Source organism: Arachis hypogaea, chromosome 11, assembly GCF_003086295.3.
Source record: "Arachis hypogaea cultivar Tifrunner chromosome 11, arahy.Tifrunner.gnm2.J5K5, whole genome shotgun sequence".
NCBI classification, from domain to species: Eukaryota; Viridiplantae; Streptophyta; class Magnoliopsida; order Fabales; family Fabaceae; genus Arachis; species Arachis hypogaea.
The window spans coordinates 55959837-55967019 of NC_092046.1; positions in this window are offsets into that span (position 1 = coordinate 55959837).

Here is a 7183-nt window from a genome sequence, read left to right on the forward strand (position 1 = left end):
ATTAGTGCTTAAATATTGCATTATTTTATGCTTAAATGGTATATTTCCTTGATCTTTTAATTTTATAAATTTGGTAGGAAATAAGAAGAAAAAGAAGCAAAGAAGCACAAAATAAGCTAAAAAGGAGAAAAAAGAGCTTTGGGGCACACTTTGAAGTTGGAGCACACTTTGGAGCCTTAGCCACGCTTTTAAAAGCGTGGCCCATGACCAAATCAAGGAAGCATCACAATCAGTGCTCACAAAGCTCAGTTCACTAATTGAACTTAGCTTTATCGTGAAAAACTTAGCTTGGAAGCAAGAATTTTCGCTAAGTTAAAACCTGGGCGTTACAGCATGACCATGCCTCCTTCAAAGGGCCATAACTTGAGCTACGAATGTCCGATTGATGTGCTTCCAGTTGCGTTGGAAAGATGACATTCAGAGCTTTCCAAAGATATATAATAGTCTATATTTGGCATGAAATTAGGGCACAAGTGAAATGCATCTTTAAGGGCCAAAAATAAGCAAAAAAATCAGCTAATGTTTCCACCAAGGCTCGAAGGGGAGACACAAGGAAAACAAGGAAAGCAAGCAAAATAGCGCTCAGTTCACTTTCCCAACTGAGCTTTATCGGGCTTCCACTGAAGAAAATTCAAGGAAAAGGCTCACAAAAGTGCTTCCACCAAAGTTCGAACCCAAGACCTCACACTCAAGCCAAAGGCGCTACCAAGGCACACAAAGAAAAGCTCAGTTAACTTTTCCAACTGAGCACTACTCCCCATGCACTCCAACAACGTGACACGGGCAAGGACCAAAGGGGGCAGCACCAAGGAGCTTGTCATGCGCACAACTTGGCACACCAAGTGCAAATAGAGAGCTCAGTTTGGTATTTGAACTGAGCCATGCCCTGGGAGTGTCACCCATGGGCCAAAATTCAACCAAAATTCCATTTAAATTCAATTCTTCACCAAATTGAATCAAGGCCAACCAAACCCATCTCTCTTCAAATCCAAAGCAAGCAAAGCCCACATCATCACTCAAAGGCACAAGAACAAGCTAGAATTAGGATTTTCATTTAATTTATTTTTCATTTCAATTTCATTTTATTTTCATTTTGTAAAGCCTATATAAGGCATCATTTTCATATTTGTAGGAAGCTCCATTAGAAAGTAGGGGAGGTCAGTCCCATTAGAGAGTATAGAGGCTAGCTCCATTAGAGAGCTCTCTCTTAGTTTTCATTCTTGTCTTGAATCTTGGGTTGAGAATTGAAGAAATTCTGTTTCAATCTCACCTTGAGATCTCTTGTTTATTTTTCTGCATAACTTTAGAAATTGTGATTTGAATTCAAATTCTATTTACTGCCTTCTTCTACTTCTTTTGCACTTTACTACTCCATTTTCTTTTGCAATTGTTTTTGGGTGGATCAAGGAAGGATTTGAGATCTAGACTTGTTTTCTAGTCTCATCAAACCCCTAAGATCTTTAATTTCCCTTGAGCTATTGTAGAGCTACATTTTGCTTTCTATTTGGTTTCTCAAGTAATTCATCTTCTCTTGTTTAGATCTGTTGCATTTTAATTCATCCATTACTTCTCTGTTTAATGCCATTTTACTTTCTCTTGTTTAATTTCTGCAATTCCAGCACCAAATTCAATTTACTTTCAAGCAATTTAATTCTTCTGCACTTGTTTGGCATTTTATATTTCTGTTCATGACTTGATTTATTTTCCTGCAATTTACAATTCCTGCAATTGCTCTAAGTTCTTATTCACTGAAATTTTGCTTCTCTGTTTACATTGCTCCCAATTTATTCTTCCTGCAATTCAAATTTCCAGTTACTTGATCTATTGCTTTCTTTTATTTCCAGCATCCACTCCCCTTTACATTCACTGCAATTTACATTTCTTGTCATTTAAGTTTCTGCAATTTACATTTCTTGCTCTTTAAGTTTCTGTCCAATTTACTTTCTGCACTTTAAATTTTCTTGTCATTTACTTTCTGCTGCATCAGTTATCACTCAAATCATCAATGTTAGCTTGACTAAACTAATCACCCACTAAAGTTGCTTGATCCATCAATCCCTGTGGGATCGACCTCACTCTAAGTGAGTTTTACTACTTGATGCGACCCGGTACACTTGCCGGTGAGTTTTGGGTGTTTGGAATTCGTTTTCCAAAATATCCATCAAGTTTTTGGCGCCGTTTCTAGGGATTGATTTAGATCAACAATGATTAAGTGGATGAGAAGTCTAGATCAAGCATTTTCTTTATTTTTGTTCTCTAATATGAGTAATTTTAATTTTCCTTGGTGTTGTGTTTTCCAAAATTCAAATGGAGTTCAACTCATCTTATGATCAAACAAATTTCATGGGATATTACCCACCATCACCAATATCTAATGGTGGCTGGAAATATCACCAAGAAAATACAAATTTTAAGCACTCCAATCCATGGAGATTTGCTTTAGAGACACAAGATGAGCAAGAAAACCATATGTGATATTTCCTTCCACCACAAAAAGATGCAAGTCATGATTCTAATGGTGGCTGGGAAGGGAATTCTAATGTTCCATATGATATTCATCCAAAGATATCATCACTTGACCATGCTTCAACAGAAAGCTCCTTTCAAAACTCACCATCCACACAAACTTCCATGAACCACTCAAGGTTCTCAAAGCTTGAGTCCATGCTCAAAAGATATGAGAAGGAGACAACAAAAGTTTGGAAAGAACAAGAAAACTCCCTCAAAAACATGAAAGTGCAGCTAGCTCAATTGGTGAGTGCAACGAAGAAGGAGGAAAAACAAGAAGAAGAGGCTACTGAGTCAAGTGGATTTTTAGTGAAGAAAAAAGAGGTGGTAAAAGTATTGGAACCTGAAACTGCACTTGAGATGACAAAAGAACCTGAACACTCACAACCTCTTCAAACCCCCCTGGACCAAAAAGTCTCAACAATTGAATCTGAGATTAAAAGATATAAAGAGAAGATGAAGAAATGTTGGGAAAATCAACAAACCTCCTCCATGAAAGAGCTATTAAAACAAATGTTGAGTGTAAAAGAGGAAGTGGAGGAGCAAGAAAGTGAGGAAGTCATTCCAGAAAATTTACACTCAAGAGAGGCAGAGAAGTACATGAAGGAAGAGTTCATGGAACCACCAATTCAAAAGGCTCTGGATGAATACAAAACTCCAACAATCACACAGGCAACCAAGTCTTGAATCCAAAGAAGTGAAGGCAACTAGCAAGAACACCAATTCTGTCCCTAATTCAGCAAGCAAGATCAATCAAGCCATTTGCAAAAGGAAGCTTGCTAAGGAAAGGCCAAGACAAGGGACACTAGCTGAATCTTTCCCTCCTTTGAGGTCATTCCTCTTAACAAACTGGAAGAAGAGGAAGAAAGTGAAGAACAACATGTCAAGCTAATGACACTAAAAGAGCACTTGTTGGGAGGTAACCCAACCGTAGGTAACATTTTTTCTCTGCTTTGTTTTCTTTCTTTGCTTTGTTTAAATTCAATAAATTGGCATATGGTTACATTCTAAGTTTGGTGTTGCCTTGCAACAAATTATTTTCAATCTTTTTAGATGATTGCATCAAATTAAAAATGAAAGTGACACACCAAGATTCTAAGTTTGGTGTGCCACTTATTTTTCTATGCAATTTATTCAAGCAACACTACTTGTTTGCATAATCATAATGCCTCTGCAATTTTATTTTTCTCTTTTGGTTTAACATTTTAGTTTCATCTTTATTCATTTACGTGTTTTTTAATGCTTTCTTTTATTAACTGTGTTTGTTAATACATCACCAAGAGAGCTTTATTCATGACAAGATTCTTGGCTTGGTGATTGTATTTAACATACAACAGTTTCATTTAGTCTTATTTCAAATAAAATGGACATAGGATTGCATTCTAAGTTTGGTGTTGCTATGCAACAAAAATTTTCTTCTAATCCTTACCAATACTTGCATTAATTCCAAGTGAAAGTGTCACACTAAGTTTGGTGTGCCACTTATCTTTTATGCCATGTATCGTGCACACCTTCTTATATATGCAACCAAAATGTCTTTGTCTCTTGTGCCTTGATTATTATCTTTAATTTTGCTTGCTTAGAACACATGTACTACTAACATTTCATTGTATAAGACACTCATGATCCATCTTAGCCCCATAGCCATTGTTCTAATTGTTGCTTGAGGATAAGCAAGCATTCTGATTTTGGCAAGGGAAAGAGGAAGAATAGAGGAAAAAGGACAACAATAATGAAGATGAACTACAAGGTTGTAGGGTTCCTTTTCTTCTCATTTTTTTTCAGCACTTAAATTGCATGATTGTCTTCATCTTTTCTGTTTACATGTGTGTATGAATAAAGCATAGCTTGAATCTTGATTTGTAATATGTTGCTGTGGCATTATAACTACTAACTTGAGTTTTGTGAGTTCAAAAGCAATAAAGCATCATGATCATAAACATACAAGGAATTAAAGAAGATTTTAGCATGTGCATACAAGTATTGGAAAGCTAGTATGATTAATTGTTGCTCAATTGCATTGGATTTTATTTAATTGAAGTTTTCATCTAGTACATTTTGTGAAATCTTTTGAAAATCATGAAAACCTTGAAGAAGCAAATACAAATAAGGCAAGAAAGAAAAAGGGAAAGAATGAGAAAGTTGAAGGCTCTGAGTACCAATGGCAATTTATTTGCTAAGTACTTGTGGTGTTTATGTATCAAGCCAAATGCTTGAAAACAAAGCACTTAGAAGTCAAGGCTAGGCTCAAGTGCAAAAGCACTCCCTCAAAGCTCAAGGTTCTGAGCATCAATGATTACAGAGTCAAGAAAATAAAAGAAAAATGAGCTTAATGAAGTCCTTTAATTCAAATGCTTGTGGTGCTTATGTATCAAGTGGTAATACTTGAAAACAAAGCATTTAGAATCGTAGCTTTGTTATTAACTCATGGGGCAAAGCCCCCAAAAGGAGAAGCTAATAAGAAAAGCAAAAGCTTGTTTCAAGGAAGAAATATAAGGAAAAGATTTCATAAAATGAGCTAGATAGAAGCATCAATCATTTACATTTCTTTTGTGATTGTAGCATGCATAGAAAACTAGCCTACCATAAACATTGAGTTGCTATTCTTCTTACCTTGAATTGTCAATCTTTATTGCATGATTCTTTTCTTGCTTGGGGACAAGCAAGGTTTAAGTTTGGTGTTGTGATGACATGTCATCATGTCATGTTTTTCTATGCTTTTTTTATACAAGAAATTGATAATTAGTGCTTAAATATTGCATTCTTTTATGCTTAAATGGTATATTTCCTTGATCTTTTAATTTTATAAATTTGGTAGGAAATAAGAAGAAAAAGAAGCAAAGAAGCACAAAATAAGCTAAAAAGGAGAAAAAAAGAGCTTTGGGGCACACTTTGAAGTTGGAGCACACTTTGGAGCCTTAGGCCACGCTTTTAAAAGCGTGGCCCATGACCAAATCAAGGAAGCATCACAATCAGCGCTCACAAAGCTCAGTTCACTAATTGAACTTAGCTTTATCGTGAAAAACTTAGCTTGGAAGCAAGAATTTTCGCTAAGTTAAAACTTGGGAGTTTATAGCATGACCATGTCTCCTTCAAAGGGCCATAACTTGAGCTACGGATGTCCGATTGATGTGCTTCTAGTTGCGTTGGAAAGCTGACATTCAGAGCTTTCCAACGATATATAATAGTCCATATTTGGCATAAAATTAGGGCACAAGTGAAATGCATCTTTAAGGGCCAAAAATAAGCAAAAAAATCAGCTAATGTTTCCACCAAGGCTCGAAGGGGGAGACACAAGGAAAACAAGGAAAGCAAGCAAAATAGCGCTCAGTTCACTTTCCCAACTGAGCTTTATCGGGCTTCCACTGAAGAAAATTCAAGGAAAAGGCTCACAAAAGTGCTTCCACCAAAGTTCGAACCCAAGACCTCACACTCAAGCCAAAGGCGCTACCAAGGCACACAAAGAAAAGCTCAGTTAACTTTTCCAACTGAGCACTACTCCCCATGCACTCCAACAACGTGACACGGGCAAGGACCAAAGGGGGCAACACCAAGGAGCTTGTCATGCGCACAACTTGGCACACCAAGTGCAAATAGAGAGCTCAGTTTGGTATTTGAACTGAGCCATGCCCTGGGAGTGTCACCCATGGGCCAAAATTCAACCAAAATTCTATTTAAATTCAATTCTTCACCAAATTGAATCAAGGCCAACCAAACCCATCTCTCTTCAAATCCAAAGCAAGCAAAGCCCACATCATCACTCAAAGGCACAAGAACAAGCTAGAATTAGGATTTTCATTTAATTTATTTTTCATTTCAATTTCATTTTATTTTCATTTTGTAAAGCCTATATAAGGCATCATTTTCATATTTGTAGGAAGCTCCATTAGAAAGTAGGGGAGGTCAGTCCCATTAGAGAGTATAGAGGCTAGCTCCATTAGAGAGCTCTCTCTTAGTTTTCATTCTTGTCTTGAATCTTGGGTTGAGAATTGAAGAAATTCTGTTTCAATCTCACCTTGAGATCTCTTGTTTATTTTTCTGCATAACTTTAGAAATTGTGATTTGAATTCAAATTCTATTTACTGCCTTCTTCTACTTCTTTTGCACTTTACTACTCCATTTTCTTTTGCAATTGTTTTTGGGTGGATCAAGGAAGGATTTGAGATCTAGACTTGTTTTCTAGTCTCATCCAACCCTTGAGATCTTTAATTTCCCTTGAGCTATTGTAGAGCTACATTTTGCTTTCTGTTTGGTTTCTCAAGTAATTCATCTTCTCTTGTTTAGATCTGTTGCATTTTAATTCATCCATTACTTCTCTGTTTAATGCCATTTTACTTTCTCTTGTTTAATTTCTGCAATTCCAGCACCAAATTCAATTTACTTTCAACCAATTTAATTCTTCTGCACTTGTTTGGCATTTTACTTTTCTGTTCATGACTTGATTTATTTTTCTACAATTTACAATTCCTGCAATTGCTCTAAGTTCTTATTCACTGAAATTTTGCTTCTCTATTTACATTGCTCCCAATTTATTCTTCCTACAATTTAAATTTCCAGTTACTTGATCTATTGCTTTCTTTTATTTCCAGCACCCACTCCCCTTTACATTCACTGCAATTTACATTTCTTGTCATTTAAGTTTCTGCAATTTACATTTCTTGCTCTTTAAGTTTCT